Genomic DNA, 17,332 nt, shown 5'->3' on the forward strand with positions numbered 1-17,332 from the left:
GTACACAATGAGACACAATTGAAAATAAATGCAATAAATTTCAACGTAACTTTATTAATGCACTTCAGACGATACAGAGCGTAAGTACGAACATTTATTCAACAAATTTCAAGCTTTTTAAAATAATTGGAACATAAAGACAGATTTTGAAAAAAAAAAATAAAAAGTGGTGAATGGTGTCTCGGTGTGGACCAGGTATGGTACACTATGAGACTATTCAGCGGACGTTGTACGTACGAAATGAAATAGGAAATTTCACAGTACTCGATGAAAGCCTTTTCGATTTAATATCTGTAGGCGAAGGAAGAACAAGTTCTATGTCCCTACTATTCACGGAATGCACATCTGGAACATTCGGGAATATAAAGCAACCTCCAAGTTTCTCACTTTTTCTCATGTAAGATATTTCATAGTCACCCTCATCGTCCACATCCGACAGAAGTTTTCCAACATGAAAAACGTTGTTAGGAAACTTTACCAAAGCGAAATCATTTTTTCCCCAGTCTTATTATAGTCTGGTTGCAATTCTTCTTCATCCTCTGGAAACCAGCCATCATCATCGGAAGATACATCATCGATCTCCAAGTCATCATCATCAATGCTGGAATCACTAGTGCAGTCATTTTGATTCAAATTATTCCTCTTCCTTTTATTACGTGCATCTTTGCTGGAACTTACTTTCTTCAAGCTGCTTGCCCCTAACTCTTTTTGCAATTTTTGTGTTGTTTTTCCCAATTTCTTTATTGCTGCTTCTGCTGCTTTTTGTTCAATGGCTGTTTTTTCAGGAGTATCAGTAATGATAGTACTCCGACCTTTTGTTCTAGGTTTTCTATTTGATTTCCTTGGTGCGGCTTTTGGATAACCTCTGATTAATTCGGGGGTGATTATGGGAGATTGTTCTGTTACCTGTTTTTGTAAATTTTTGTTGGTTTCTCTGCGTTTTGTTAATTCTTTCGATTCGGTAGTCGACGAAGTAGATGGTTGTTCTTCAGCCGTCGAAGGTGATGCAGATGGTTGATCGTCTTGTAGTAGTGGTCTATCAGTAACAGCAGATGTTAAAAAATCAGCCTCAGTGAAAACTGTATCATCGAACGGCCATATTCTGAAACCCGCCATAATATTAGCAGGTGTGAATGCTTTCGCATGAGCAATGCCTACACACTCTGCTATTTCATAAATAGAGACTGGTACACCAGGGTTTCGAAGAAGCCAATTATATCAATTGCCGAGTAATAATATGCTTTGAATGGCCCAAAAACAGCAAGATCTAAAGGCTGCATTTTATTACTACTATGTGGGGTAATGTCAAAATGGAAACTCCATTATTTCTGGCTAAGTTAACAACTTCCACTGAAATATGACTTTCATGATTGTCGTAAATCAATAGCGAAGGATTTTCTTTGGAACTTCCAGAGTGTTCGATAAAATGTTCTAAAACTTGCACGAACAACTCAACGGTCATCCAACCGCTAGGATTCGCCAATCCTAGTGTCCCTGGTGGAGCTCCAAGTATCATTCGTTTTTTATAATTCTTTCTAGGATAAACCATCGCAGGAGGAATATGATTTCCAGATGCCGAAATAATAGCGCACGTCGTAACAAGAACTCCTCTTTCACCGCTTGTGCAGTGACTGATTTGTTTGACTCCTTTTGCAGCCACAACTTTCTTGGGTTTCTGCACAGTCGCTGTACTAGTTTCATCAAGATTGTATATTCTTGAAGGATTTTTTAATTTTTCGTTCTTCTCTAGGATGCTTCTTAGGTTTGAATAAAATGTCTTCACGTTGAACTCATTAAAGGAAGTAAGTCGACTAAGACTGCACTGCTCTGGCTGACGAATACTCAAGTTTCCACGCCGTTTTCTGAACGATCTCAGCCACTCACAGCCAGCAATTTTATTGGCTTTCCAAGATTCCGGTATTCTGCGGTTGTTAGCTATGGCAAATTGATATGCCAATTTTTTAACTCCTTCTGTCGTGAGTCCATAGGCCATTTGGGAACAAGTTATTATATATTCTGCTAACATTCTTTCATCCTCCTCAGAAAAGACTTGTCTGTTGGCATAGTTTGGTTCCATACGGACGTTTTCACCTGGTTTATTTTTCGCTCTTTTAACGTACCTTGCCAGTGTCTGAAATTTGATCCCACAAATTTCGCCAGCCTGTCTCAAAGAATGATTTTCATCTAATATTAGTCTTACTGCTCTTTCCATAGCTTCCTTCGACGTGGCACCAATTTTTCGTTCTACTTTTCTGCGAACCATTTCTGAAAAATGATGTGTCTCAGTGTGTACCATTGGATATGTCTCACTGTATACTACTAGCAGTTATAATAATGAAACAAAACAAAAACTGAGAAGCCACAAGATATTCAAAATGAAATCATTTTGAGGTTATAGAACAATAATTTACGTATCATATGAAATAATTGAACCTCCAAAATAGTTCGAGCCTTTTAATACAGAACGTTCAAATCAGAAATACTGAAGTACACAACTCACCTCCAAATATGCACTTTTTGAATTAAACTCAATTACAATTGGAATAACTGCACCACTGCTTCAGTGTATGTTTAGTTTTAAGGCAGATTCACTTCGGCTACCACGCAGTTGGCTTAATATGGCGGCAATTTTAAATATTCTGACTGTCTCACTGTGTCCACTGTACCACTGTGTACTACCCTCCCCTACACCAACCAAAAAAGTGTGTACTCCGTGGAAGGAAAGGAAAGGAAAGGAAAGGGTGGGAGAAACAGGGAAACGATTACATATCGTCGTCGGAATTTAGGACATAATCGTCATCAATTAGGATGGGAGATGGCGGAGGACTGTCCTCGATAAGGATTGGGGATGGTGGAAGTCTGATGTCGCCAGCGTCATCGTCGTCGTCGTCATCCTCATCTGTGGTGTCTCCAGGCGGTGGGTCACCCCATTCGTCATCCCATTGGTTGGGATCCGGATAATCCCCGTCCGATAGGTCAGCTTCATCACTCCCAGTGACATGCTGAACCTGCACCCTGTAGTCATGATTCCTGAATTCGTATGGAATGTCATGAGGTGCCGTTGTGGAGTCCACGAATCCTTCCTGTATATATGCATAGTAAGGCATCTGAGGCTCCGGGATACTAAAGGGCTCAGTAGTTGAATCAGGTTCCATGTTGGAGGTGGCTGATCAACCGAATATTCCAACAGATAATTCCTACTTTTATACTTTTGAAAGGGAGTGGGGAGGAGTGGGGATGAAAGAACTTGGAATTGAAATTGAAAAAAAGAAAAATAATGAAAAGACGAAGTGAAGAAAAATGCTCCAACCATCGCATTGTTCAATGTGTACCAAACCAAAACAATGTACACCCTTTATTTCACTTCTTTTTTCATTTGTTTTTTTTTGTTTTTTATTCCTAAAATTATAATTACAAACCTAAAACTACCATGCTACCTAATTATCCTAAAACTATCCTAGTTGACCTAAAAACTATTTCCCTTTATTTAAAAATTTCTTGATAAATATTTTTAGTTCAATATTGAGCTCTATCGAAGAGGTCTCTGCCTTCCGCCTTTCCTTCAGAGCTGCAGTCCTTCGATCTAGCTCGGCCATCCTCATTAATAACTCGCGCCGTTGGCTAGCAATTTCATTCTCCTCCCGGGAAATGCTAGCCAACGCGGCCTCACTATTTCGTGAAGCGAGTGCAACATCCCTACACCTCTGTAGGAAAGTTTTCATCTCCTGGGGGTTAACCTCTCCGATAGGCTCCGGCAGTGGTGGCACTTGTGGCGCGATCTCCCCGACAGGCTTCGACACTGGTGGCACGACCTCCATGGCAGGCTCAGGCACCGGTGTAAGTTCCATGGGTGTCATTATCGTTAATGGTGCAAATTGGGTGAGGATTTCACCTGGAGATGGCACCCTCGGCACCGGCTTATATGCCCTCCGTCTTTCCACTGTCAAAGCGAGCGGTGTGGGACGTCTCGGAGGATTCCTTTTGGCGGTCGAGCAACTACCTGCATAAGGGTTAGTCCTATTGCATTTACTCCTATACCTTTGAATAGGACCAACCTTTGCTGCAGATTGCCGCTTGGCTTTGTTAACAACCCTGTCTTCCTGGAATGAGACAGGGCTGCGTGGCCGCTGCACACCACCCGAAGTTGAAGCCTTCACCTCTTGGACCATCACCACCTCGTCTCCCTCGAACATGTCAGGGCTGCCTGGTCGCTCCACCTCAACATCCACAGGTATGATCGATGCCACAGCGTTGTCGATTTCCTACGTGTAGTTTTCCATTCTGATAATGTAAAATAATACAAAGTTAGTTGTTATGAAAAAGTAACATTGATAACTTACTCAAAATTCGCTAGTTGTAGACTGTAGAAGACTGCTGTAGTAAGTAGACTGGTGTTGTAGTAGACTGCTGTAGCTGGACTGCACTCGATGAGAAGACTTGTCGTACTGAATGCCGGGAAGTGTGCTCCTCAGGGTGTAGGCAGAAGTGGGAGTGGTGGGAGTGAGGTGGGGGCGCGCATGCGCAATTGTGGGGTGAGGCGAGCAATGGTGGGAAGGGGGCGGGGCTAAAAGTGGAGGAAAGTGGGCGGGGACTACAGTGTATTGTTGAAATTTTTTTTTTAATGAAACATAAAATTAAAAATTTTTAGTCATAGAACCGGCATTGGTCATCCTCAGTCATAGAACCGGCATTGGTCATCTACTTGAATTGTGACTGGAGAAAAAAATCTTTATTTTTTGTAAATCTATAATATTAAAATCAATAATGGGGGTATTTAATAATCAGTGTGTATGTAGAATCGATATTTTTTGAGAAATGAGTGGTGGAATCTCATTATGTAATATTGAATTTATTATACTTATTTTCAATTTTACACGAAAAATAGTAATGACAAAAGTTGTAGAGAATTTGATTTCCAACAAATTTGGTCTCTATTAATTTTTTCGCAGGATTGATATTTTTCGAGAAAAGAACGGGTTGTAATCTCATTATGTAATATTGAATTTATTACGCTTATTTTCAATTTCACACGAAAAATAGTAATGACAAAAGTTGTAGAGAATTCAATTTCCAACAAATTTGGTGTCCATTAATTTTTTCTCAGGATTGATATTTTTCGAGAAAAGAACGGGTTGTAATCTCATTATGTAATATTGAATTTATTACACTTATTTTCAATTTTACACGAAAAATAGTAATGACAAAAGATGTAGAGAATTTAATTTCTAACAAATTTGGTCTCTATTAATTTTTTCGCAGGATTGATATTTTTCGAGAAAAGAACGGGTTGTAATCTCATTATGTAATATTGAATTTATTACACTTATTTTCAATTTTACACGAAAAATAGTAATGACAAAAGTTGTAGAGAATTTAATTTCCAACAAATTTGGTCTCTATTAATTTTTTCGCAGGATTGATATTTTTCGAGAAAAGAACGGGTTGTAATCTCATTATGTAATATTGAATTTATTACACTTATTTCCAATTTTACACGAAAAATAGTAATGACAAAAGTTGTAGAGAATTTAATTTCCAACAAATTTGGTCTCTATTAATTTTTTCGCAGGATTGATATTTTTCGAGAAAAGAACGGGTTGTAATCTCATTATGTAATATTGAATTTATTACACTTATTTTCAATTTTACACGAAAAATAGTAATGACAAAAGTTGTAGAGAATTCAATTTCCAACAAATTTGGTCTCCAATAATTTTTTCGCAGGATCGATATTTTTCGAGAAAAGAACGGGTTGTAATCTTGAGAAAGATTCCGAATCTTGACGATCAAAATTTTTTTTTAATTATAAACCTTTAATAATTCATAAAAAAAGTAAAATATTGATATTAGTGGTTCAAATCCCGGTTTTTTTCGCAGGATCGATATTTTTCGAGAAAAGAACGGGTTGTAATCTTGAGAAAGATTCCGAATCTTGACGATCAAAATTTTTTTTTAATTATAAACCTTTAATAATTCATAAAAAAAGTAAAATATTGATATTAGTGGTTCAAATCCCGGTTTTTTCGCAGGATCGATATTTTTCGAGAAAAGAACGGGTTGTAATCTTGAGAAAGATTCCGAATCTTGACGATCAAAATTTTTTTTTTTAATTATAAACCTTTAATAATTCATAAAAAAAGTAAAATATTGATATTAGTGGTTCAAATCCCGGTTTTTTCGCAGGATCGATATTTTTCGAGAAAAGAACGGGTTGTAATCTTGAGAAAGATTCCGAATCTTGACGATCAAATTTTTTTTTTTATAAACCTTTATTAATTCATAAAAAAAGTAAAATATTGATATTAGTGGATCAAATCCCGGATTACCCATAAAAAAAATCAATAATTTTCATATAAATGAAGCTTTCATATCTTATATAGAATAATAAATGTTATTAACACCAATATGTAAGCCTGTGGCGTAATGGTTAAGACCCTAGCCTATGCAGACGTATGACATGAGTTCAAATCCCCGTGTGACCAAAAATTTTTTTCTTTATTTCTCACCATTATTCCTTGTGATTTAAATAGAATTTAAACTGTTAGTATAAGTGGGCCTGTGGCAGCGTAGATGTTAGGGTATCATCCTACCGCACAGACTATCCAAGTTCGAAACTTGGCAATGGCAAAACTAGAAAAAAACTAGAAAAAATAATAAGAAGGAGGCGGAGGGGGGGCAAGAGGGTATAGTTTTTTGAAAATGAAATATTTTTTTAATTTTAAAATTTATTTTCAAATTTCAATTTTTTTTTTCATATTTGCAGTTTTTTTTTTCAAATTTATTTTTTTTTTTCAAATTTTAGCAGTTGGGAACATTTCAAGTCAGAATTCGAGTAGATCACTAATGCCACTTCAGGGACATTGAAATATATATAATAATAGTTGTTGATAACTTTCATTATTAATTTTTCAAATACACATTTTTTTTTCCTAACCTAACTTAATCAGGCCCTGCCCAGGCAGACTATTCCACTTCACTATTCACCATGTTGGTTCAATTAATACGTCATCTGTTGGTTTTGGTTTTGGTTCTATTATTCTAATATTTGAATCAATGTTCAGTCCTGGATATCCCAGTCCACCTGATGGCCTGACTTTATGGCTTTTTTCCAAAACTTCAACTCTCTCTTCCAGTACATCATACTTTTTCATTGTAGTCGCTGTTATGTTTGACATAGCATCAAATTTTTTATTTGTAGACGCTGTTATGTCAGACATTTTTATGTCTACATCATTTGTAAGTTTGTCAAATTTACGAGTGAAAGTTATCCAAGCCTCTGCAATTTTATCGTCAAATGCTTGACGGGCATCGCGAGCAATATTGCCTATTGTGGATTGTATTGCAGCTTGTAGGGCTAGAAGTATAACCTCCTTTGTTCCGTTAATTTTCCCCTCAAGGTATGATACAGTTACACAATCACTCTTGTCAATTGGTTCGCTTGTATTTTTCAATATTTTTCTTTGCATGTCATAATGACCATCTTTTGTTAATTTAAATCCATTGCCGGGTTGACCTCGGATGACATTACCACCCCATTTTCTTTTTCTGCCAAATTTATCGATTGTTTTAGACATTGTGCACCCACGATGATTCTTTTCAAACTGATATTCCTTTCATTTACATTATACTATATATTGCAGTAATTGATTAGAGAAATAGAAATAATACAAATAAAATTTTTATCATTTTATATTCATTACAGTAATACATATACATACATACATAATACATTAATATCACATTACTTCTGTCATATTGAATTTTCCGGTTTTGAAGATATTGAATGATATTTCAATCATTGATCTCGGCGGATAATAAATTAATCAATTGATCCAATGGAGTCTCCTGAGATTGTGATTGTTGAATAATATTACTTATCCAACGAATGTTCTCATTTGGATCGTTTTCATAGAATTCAATATCATTATGACCCCAAGGAAGAGTGTGGGTAGTATTCGGAATGATAAATCGTTTATCGTCGTGGTATGATAATGCAACTTTATTTTTCAATTCAGTATACATATCATGCAACACGCTTGTAAATGAATTCATCTTTCTGAATATCATACCACCTTGTTCGACGATTTTTTGATAATCATCGCATGTCAATTCATTCTTTATTACCGATCGTTTAACCCCTTTGGCTTTCTTAAATTCACCATCAACAGATTTCACATAATATGCTTTAGCACCTGTACCATAAAAACTCATGATTGGATCATTTGGAAATTCATCTTTGAAGTTAGCCAAGACTGAACTTGTTACTGGAATATTGAATTGGTTAACTATACTGTAATTGGATGTATTAAATCTACTTATGTTAGTTTTTATGAATTCATAAAAATTTTCTGCGTTTACTTTAAGAATGAGCGAGTCGGTATCTGTGTAAAGTAAAGAGACATTTTCATCAAAGTGTTGTTTGATGCATCCATAGAAAAAGTCGTACATGACTGTTTTAGATAATTCCAATATGGAAAATCCCAAATATAATGGTTTATCGTAATGAACCTTCACTCTACCCAATTGAATGGCAACGAAATTATCAGTGAAAATTGAACAATTTTTGAAATTTGGTTTGGCTATGAGAGTGCTGGCACCTATATTTTTCTTTATATTTTCCCAATGTGTAACGAGTCTAACATCAATTCGATTATCTACATTCTCCATTGTCTTTCCATATACCGCATTATTCATTAGTTTATAGAAATCTTTAACAGATTTATTGTTAGACCTATTACGCATTTCAGTATTAAGATCTATATAGGGTTTCATCCAGCATGATTGTTTGAATTTCAATACTCTATGTGTATTCATTACAATCAATCCATTTTTGACAGCTTGCTGTAGATTCCTATAATGAACAATATATTTTCTTTTATCATTCAAATTTGGAATTGATTTGGGAATTTTCGATTGTGTACGAGGTGGTATTATTTTTTCGACTTAAAATGGAAGGTCAGAATGTTTATCATGCAACTCTTGTGGATAATGAATGTCCACTTCAAATACATACCCATACGGACTATCAGTACTCACATCCATCACATCAAGATTAAGAATTTCATTTGGTGTCAACCATGTAAATTCACTTGTTGGTAGAGGTTGTGACATACTGTGACCGTATAGATTTGTTGCATCTAAATATATAATGAATGTGGAAGGTTCATTGGGATTATAATTCGGTAAAAATCTATTATTTGCTATATGTTTCCTCTCGCTACATTGACTAATTCCACCTCGTATACCTTTTTGAAAAAATTGAATCATATCAATGTCAGTTAGTAATTCCAATTCAACATTAGTGAACTTCAACATGGCATCCCATGATAATCCAGGTGCAGTGTAATATTGTGCCGGATCTAAGTTATATATCTCTAAACTTGTGGTGCGGAAGTTTTCAAAAATATCACATAGTAGCAATACATCCGACTTCAAATACAAATCAGAGTATTCCCCCAAATTCTGACACTCGAATAAATTCCAAACATTTCTAGCCCTATCATAATCAGTTCCCGATATATGTTCACAATTGAGTGTCATAAAACTGATTTTTTGTCGGAAGTAATGGATAATTCAATTTGTCGATGTCATCAACAAAACTATATGGAAATACACCTTTCTGTCTCATCAAATTGAATATCTCAATTTGTGGGAAATGTTTGTGCATCTCCAAACATTGATCGGAGGTCAAGTTTGCACCCAACTTCTCCAACGAATTAGTCATGAATTTATAACTTCTCCCTAACCACACCATCTTTATCGGTATAGCTGTGTGTAAAGAGATGCTTCGTGAAAGATATATATTTCTCTTTAGTTTGCGGGATAACAATACAATTCTTTTATGAATAAATGACAATCATAACCACTTAAATTATGAAAAATGATAGGTATGAAGTTTGGTATTTTGAAATTTAAATTACATTTCGAGTGAGCGGCATGTGATCTTTTCTTTCCTGTGACATGACAATGATCTCTTACTTTGACTCCACCATCAGTAAATGCTTTATTACATATACCACAAGTTCTGGCTGCAGCAAACTGTTCTTCTTCTTCGACAGTTTGTGTATCCATTGGTTTAGGGTTTCTGAGATGATTTTCATGTATCTCTTTCAAATCATCTTCAATGCTACTCACAAATTTCTGAGCTGCATCTACACCCCTATATGTAACAAATTTTGACAAATCATCATTATATGAACACTTTATCAAATAAGCAAATGAATATGGGGCATGTTTGAATGTTTTAATCGTGTATGAACTTTCAGGATTTGGCTCATTCACATGAATCGGTTTAAGCACTGATTCAAAATCAGCATACACTACAAATGGCACCCTCATTTGTCTCTCAAAGTTTTCAAACATTAGTTTATTTTCCGCAACCATTCTACCATATTTATTGATCTTTAAATTAGTAGTTGGTGTTGTGGTACTAATGTGATTACAATCATACATATTATGACGTAAAAGCAATCTCTCATCAGAAAAATATATCAAACATCCGTCACAAAATTATTTTTTCTGTCTATGAGCTGATAGTTGATTAGAAACTAATCTTGAAAGATCTTTGATCCAACAATAGTGACCATTACCGGAGTCATCAGTTATAAACAACAAATTGACATGTCTCCGGAGTCTTCTCTGTGAGTATCGCAATGGACCAATCACTTCATACTTCATTTTACCCTTCTCAAATGCACTCTCTAAACCGTAAACATTAATTGAAATATCATTCCTATCTTCGAATCTTTCAATACTCTTATTATTAACTTTAACCGGAAAATCCATTCCTGTGACATCTAAAACAGTGGAAAAATGTGGATATGACGTAAGTTCGGACACTCGACTATCTGCAGGATATAATGCTGATGTTATAGCCCAAGCAAAACAATATTGATCTTCATTACGAACATTCACAACAGCTTTCTTCCATTGAATACATTGAGGCAGCTTCACATATGAACGTCCTTCCAGTGGACTGTATTTATTAATGTTGACCTCGAGAAACAATATTTTTTCACAAGTCCAACCTGAATTATAAAAAAAATATATTACTATTCAATCTTATTGAAATTTTTAAAAAATAAATACCTGAGTCACGTTCCTGGAATTCAGTCGTTTGAGCCACAATTACATCACGGAATCCATCAAAAACAGCATTCAAATCTGAAGATTGGTCCACTATTTTATTTTGGGAATTAAATGACTTCGTGTCCGTCGAATCTTCAGTCTGAAGAATATAATTCCCAAAAACTTCCATATTCACCTTGGTGCTTTTATGGATCCTGATGGCCGATTCCAGTAATTCAATGACCTGCCTAATCTCATTGAAAAATGACATGTAGTCACTGGTTACAATCGAACTCTCCACCCTGTATGTAGCAATGCGGCAATTGAATGCATTCGTTATAATTTGAACACCGTCAGACAATTGAACACATGCATTATTTTTATGACTCATGGTTCTTCGGTGAGAATTCACTTGGGTCATAGGAATTGTCACATTACAACAATTGCACGTATACATAGGTGTTGCATTATCCACTCTCACCCGTTTCACTGCAGGCCCTCCTTGGCAACTCTGGAGCTGATGCCGACGAAGATTATCACTACGAGTGAAAGATTTACCACAGTCACAGGAATACATTTTATATAATAGTTCTCACTAACTCACTTGATGTAAACTGACATAGCCAACACTCGTACGCTTCTTAAATACACTCTGATAGGACCCGTCAAGACGTCATAGCCAACCCCACTTCTCAACTACATGCGCCAAGATTACCTCCCAACTGAATGCGATATCAGATGTCGATATACGAGCAAGCAGTGGTCGTTGCGGTCTCGGAGAGGGTAGACGTTAGGCAGACGGTTATTGCTGTGACGTCATTCCACTACTAACTTGGTGCCCTCACACCGATGGAGCATTTATTACTTGGAGGATCTTCGAAGTATACAGACGTATGTTTGTACATATACAAACAAGCACATGATGAAACCCTGTACCGTGCATTCTCCTACACACACACACACACATACACACACAAAATCTCATATGAAAAAAAAAATCTGAACGATCCATGCACCAGACACTTCAAGGTCACAACGCCTTGACTTCACTGCACAACAAAAAAAGCAAATAACACGTCATATTGGTGGGGGGAGGATTAGAACCGGGAAAAAAATTCTGAACGATCCATACACTACACTCTTCAAGGTCACATCACCTTGACTTCACCAAACAACAACCAATAAAAAAGCAATTAATACGTCATAGTGGTGGGGGGAGGCCGAGAATCAGCTGTAAACAACTACTTTTGACTTATTTGTTCATCAAAACGTTGTTTTGCTTTTTCTTTACTTCTGTGAATTCTTTCTCTTGCTAGTTTATAAAAATATGATATTCGATCATTTGAATCGCGTATATATTTACTAATTAATTGTTCTTGGTTATATGTTTGCTCAGGGGGTCGTCCTGACGTATGTCCGAAGACGAGTTCATATGGTGTAAAACCATGTGTTTTATTGGTCGAGTTATTATAGCATATGATTGCATATGGCAATATAGCTCGGGGATGTCCATCAGGGGTTTCTGCGAGATAGGCTCTGATCATTTCCGTCAGAGTTGCGTGAAATCTTTCTAAAGATCCGTTTGATTGAGGGTGGTCAATACTTGAGAATGTTAATTTCATGTTATAAAGTTGACATAAATCTTCCATCATGATATTGTTGAATTCTTTCTCTGAATCACAATGGATTCTAAGAGGGGTTCCATAGTGTTGGAAATATATCATAAGCGTATGGACTACTGATTTGGCTGATTTATTTTCGAGAGGATAAACTTGTGTAAACTTAGTAAGTTCATCTCGAATTGTGAGGACGTATGTATTGGTTGGAATTTGTAAAATATCCATATTTATTCTATCGAAAGGTGTTTTTAGTGTTTCAGTTATTACAAAAGGGTTATTTAGATTTTTTCTACAAATTTTAGATTTTTGACGAATTTCACATTTTTTAATATACGTTTCTACGTCCTTGGTTATTACTTGCCATTCATATTCTTGTTTTATTCTTCTCAGAGTTTCATTTATTCCTCTATGAAGATTCGCTTTTTCATTATGATATTGATCTAAAATAATAGGTATTTGGTCTTTGTCGGGTGTTATTAGATTTTCACAAAATATAAATTTTATGTTTTCATCGTCAGCTAATATGTAAGATAAAATTTCTTGTAAAGGTAAATCAGGATTATTTTCAACATAATAAATTTCATTGGGTTTGAATAGGTGTTGGTCAATATACAGGGATATGAACATGGGAGATAATGCATCATTTGGATCGAAAGGTGTTGCAATGATATGGTACTTGCGATTTTTCACAGTATTACTTGATAAAATGTTTATTTTCCTATATCCGAAGTCATAATTTTCTTCGAATAAGTCTTCTATAATTTTTTCATGTATTTCTTTAAGTTTGTTCTGTTGAAAAACAATTAATATATTTTTATGGTTCCGGTCTAGTAATTGGGAATTAGAAAATTGTATTTTCGAATAGTCAATTACCGATTTGATTTGACATAGTGCATAAAAGTTTTTGAATTCTTCGGTGAGAGTTTCAGGAGAAATTTCAGTTTTTACTGAAGTTTCAGATTCGTTATCGCTGTTGCTTGTAAATAATTTTCTATGAAATTCAGAAGCGTTTTTAAAATAATAATAATAATAATAATGTTTATTTCATAAGATTGAATACATTTACATATAAACAAAAAAAATGCAGAAATAAACATGGCAAGCCACTGAAGCTCATAGAGCTTGTGTATGACAAAAAAATGAAGAAATTAAAATGAAACAATAAATCAAGTTGACACGTTTTGTGTGTGATGTCAATTGAAAGGGAAAAATAAATAAAGATATCATGAACATGAATCAGTGAACAAACATTACAAACTAAACTATCGGTCATAACATTCATCATTCATACACCATATACGTATAGCAAATGAAAGTCATATATCTTATATTTCATTCACTGTTCTGTTCACTTTAATACGGGACAAAGCGTCTGCGTTTTCATTATGTTTTCCAGGTTTGTAAATTATTTCGTAGTCATATTCTTCGAGTTTTAGTGTCCATCTGGCGAGTCTACTACCAGGGTCTTTTATACTGAAGATCCGTGTTAAGGGTCTATGGTCACAAAATAGTTTAAATTTTCTTCTGTATAAATATGGTCTAAAATGTTTCACGACCCACACTATCGCGAGTAATTCACGTTCGATAGTGGAATATTTAGTTTCTGCAGGACATAATGTTCGCGATGCATAAGCAATGGGTAAATCATGACTTATGCGTCCTTGTGATAAAATCGCACCGAGGGCGAATGCACTTGCATCAGTTGTTAAAATAAATGGTTTAGTAAAATTGGGATAAATTAGTATCGGTGATTGGGATAGAATGTGTTTTAATTGGTCGAATGCCTTTTTACCCCAGTAGCACAACAATATCGGTAAAATATGGGGCAAATATTTCATTTTTATTGGCAATATATATAATAATTTGATTTTGGCCCAATTTCAAATGTGAACATTTGGCGATAATGGTTCAATATTGTAAGGCAATGTTGGTAGGATATAGTGATTGCATATTAAATAAATGTTTGATTCTCAATATTCGATACATATCTATTTTCCATTATTCGCCAATTTTCCAAATGAATATTGGGCAAACATTTGAAATATGTGATTGGCCCAATTTCAAATGTGAACATTTGGCGATAATGGTTCAATATTGTAAGGCAATGTTGGTAGGATATAGTGATTGCATATTAAATAAATGTTTGATTCTCAATATTCGATACATATCTATTTTCCATTATTCGCCAATTTTCCAAATGAATATTGGGCAAACATTTGAAATATGTGATTGGCCCAATTTCAAATGTGAACATTTGGCGATAATGGTTCAATATTGTTAGACAATGTTGGTAGGATATAGTGAATGCATATTAAATAAATGTTTGATTCTCAATATTGGATACATATTTATTTTCCATTATTCTCCAATTTTCCAAATGAATATAGGACAAATATTTGAAATATGTCATTGGCCCAATTTCAGATGTGAACATTTGGCGATAATAGTTCAAAATATATATATATATATATATATATATATATATATATATATATATATATATATATATATATATATATATATATATATATATATATATATATATATATATATATATATGAAATCTGAAGTTTTCACGGATAGGAATATGCTAAACTGGTTTTCCGGGTATTTGAACACGTATTAGCACACCTAGATAATGACAAATGAGATTTTGTCGAAACGTCGGTGAAATTAGAGATAATATCACATACACGGATCAAATACCCGGAAAACCAGTTTAGCATATATATATATATATATATATATATATATATATATATATATATATATATATATATATATATATATATATATATATATATATATATATATATATATATATATATATATATATATATATGGCTGCCTCCGTGGTGATTTTGATAATTTTCTTGTAAACACAAGATCTATCAACTGAAACCACAAATGTGCGGTTAGTTCCTGCTGGTGGCTCCGTGCATTTGTATTTCTATATTTTGGTAACCAAGTGTTGCCCATCCTTACACTTGGCTGCACCATACTGATGATGGGCCAAAAGCCCGAAACACGTGTCTATGGTTTGCCACTTTCTTGAGTGAAACTTCTGTTTCTGTATATATATATATATATATATATATATATATATATATATATATATATATATATATATATATATATATAACTAAAATGTGATGATCAATAAAATGAAATGATAATTTGTTAGCAAATATAAAGTGCACTTATTGATTAACAAAACAAACAGGGTAATCCAAATCAGAAATTATTTCTAAGGGAAGGGCGAAAATACAACCTGAACTAACAAAATTATTTTTGTGCAGTTTAGGACGGCATAGTTCCCTTACCCCCTTAGCCCGTCATTTATTTATTTTTATTATATTTGTTACAAATATATACTTTAATGAAGTGTCACTTTCTGTCCTGAAAAACTCCAGGGTGCTGTTGCATCAAAGATAGGACTTCATCTTTTCTAGGTGCTCTACATTTCCTCAGATGATCATTGAAAAAATTTTCAGTGAGTTTCTTTTCCTGTTCAGACCATTGTTTCCTTGAAATTTTTGGCTTTCTCGGACAAGAGACAGTCTCCATTTGTAGTTGTTCATTGGTCGATGTTGTAGCAACGGATGTAGTGGGCCAGTTCTGGGGCCTGCCATCCTCAACTACATTTTCTTCATTCCAATTCTAGAATGCTATCATCAACATCCAGCTGAGAAAGGCTTTTGCCTTTATATTGTTGAATTGATGTCTTTTGAGACATCAGAAGAATTTTAGAGACTTTTGCAGTCTGGTATATGTCAGATGGCAGTCTATACCACTCTTGATGGGTTTTAGTGGTATGGCCCATAAAACTTGCTAATTGCTCTAAATCTTCTTGATCCATCCTCAGTATCTGCGAAATCGTGGCCAAGTGCTTCCGCAACTTTGTTGAAGTTAAGGAAGCAACTTTTTTTGGATCTCCCAATACTTTCGTTACATGTTTTCGAAAAACATGATAGCCACTTATAGGTCCATCTGTACCACATATACTGAATAAATATGGATTATTGGCTAGACAGAAATTGCTTCTAAATCCGACAGCGATATCCAAGGCCTCTTTAATGTTTTTCTCAAAGAGCACTGGTACACATCTGCCTCGTTTTCCACGTACAACAATACGTTTTAATTTTTTGATGCAGATCTTCTCTGCTGGTGATAGCAGCATATCAAAGTCGCCCGATTCTATCTCTTCGTTAATGTATCGTTCATAAATATCCAGTGGAATCCTCTGAAGCTCTCCTACTCTTCTTTTATTGAACAGTAATAGACTACAGTATGCTGCTTCTATAATAGCCCTAAATGCATTTTCGTTTTTGTCATTTTGTATGAGATGCTCCTTGGCCGCGGATAATATGCTCTCCAGATACACTTTGAGCTTCTGAAACAGAAAAAAATATGTAGTAGCAATAGTGAGGCATGCAAAAATTTCATATTGGTGTTTCTGGTCAAATAAAACAACAGCTTTTGCTTGTAATTGGTTTTGGGGAGGTTTCGACCACAAACTGTGCTACGAGTTTATGGAACATTGGTTCCAGGATTTTATGAGCTAGATATTTTCAAAAGTTCACATAAAGTAACCTTTGGGCTCTTTAATGAAAATAAAGAAGAATGTATCGACACTGACTAAGCAT

Source organism: Leptinotarsa decemlineata, unplaced genomic scaffold (genome assembly GCF_025532065.1).
Source record: "Leptinotarsa decemlineata unplaced genomic scaffold, Ldec_3_MD MMD2_tig00005002_RagTag_RagTag, whole genome shotgun sequence".
NCBI classification, from domain to species: Eukaryota; Metazoa; Arthropoda; class Insecta; order Coleoptera; family Chrysomelidae; genus Leptinotarsa; species Leptinotarsa decemlineata.